Raw genomic sequence first — 1,259 nt, forward strand, 5'->3', positions numbered from 1 at the left:
AGGGCCTGGTCACACCGGAGGGGTCACACCACGGATTACACCGGGGGTCACACCAGGGGTCACACCGGAGGGGTCACTGCAAGGGTCACTCTGGTGGGGTCACACCGGGGTTCACACCGTGGATTACACAGAGGAGGTCACACGGGGGGTCACACCGGGGTCACACCAGTGTAACCAGAGTGGCAGTCCAGAGCTGTCCAGAGAGTCCCCAAAGACCCAAAATGTTCCTAAAAACCAAAACAGGTGGAGAAAAATTCAAAGAAATATGAAGGGAAGGAAGAGAACTTCCTCCCTGCTGTTTCCCCTTAGATTGAATCAGGAATTCTTCTCCATAAACTTTGGCCTTGGCTCCCTGCCCTGCTTTCTGTCTGGGCAGTGCCACGGTGGACAAACATTAAATAATAATAACTTGGGCCATCTGTCACCTCTCAGAGCTGCTGCTCTGCACAGGCCAAACCCTCCCGGTGTCCCGGAGCTCCTGCCGGGCCCTTCCCCTGCCCTGCAGGGCAGTTTGATCCTGAAACACCAGAGGGAATTTAGATAAGGGAATTCTGGGGAGCTCTCCTGGGAAATTGGCATCTCCACGTCCCCCAGGCCCTTCCTGTGGCAGGAGAAGGGGATGTGAGGAGCTGATAAATTTCCCCGGTAGCTTGGAACTGGGAGCAGCTGTTTGGTGACTTGGAGAAGCAGCAGAGCCACCCACATTCCATTTATTCCCTCTGCCATTCCTTGGGACTGGAGCCATAACCCAGAGATGGGAATTTCAGCCCAAGCAGCAAAATTATGAGGGCATTTGGTTGTTCTTGCCTTGGGGAATCACGAAGGTGCTGTTGAATGGAACTGCTGCACTGGGGGCTCCTGGTGTCCTGCTGGGGTCCTTTGGGTGGGAAAAGTCTTTCCTACCCTCCAGAAAACCCCAGGGAGTTCCACTGAGTGACCCCACAACCCAAACACGTGTGTGCACCACTGCCAAGGCTGACCCTTCCAGGTTTTTAGGTCAGGGTGACCTTCAGCTCAAGGCCAGGTCTCATGGAAGGTGTCCCTGCCCCTGGAATGAGAGGAGGTTTTCAGCCCCTTCCAGCCCAAACCATTCCTTGATTCTGTGCCAAAAACCAGCACAGCCCTGTTCAATTCCCAATTTTTGACCTCTGTGCTACTGAAATGCACAGAAAACCAGCACAGCCCCATTCAGTTCTCAGTTTTTGACCTCCGTGCTGCTGAAATGCTTTATAAACAAGGGAGTGCCCCGGGGTCAGCAG

This window comes from Geospiza fortis, unplaced genomic scaffold (genome assembly GCF_000277835.1).
Source record: "Geospiza fortis unplaced genomic scaffold, GeoFor_1.0 scaffold27, whole genome shotgun sequence".
NCBI classification, from domain to species: Eukaryota; Metazoa; Chordata; class Aves; order Passeriformes; family Thraupidae; genus Geospiza; species Geospiza fortis.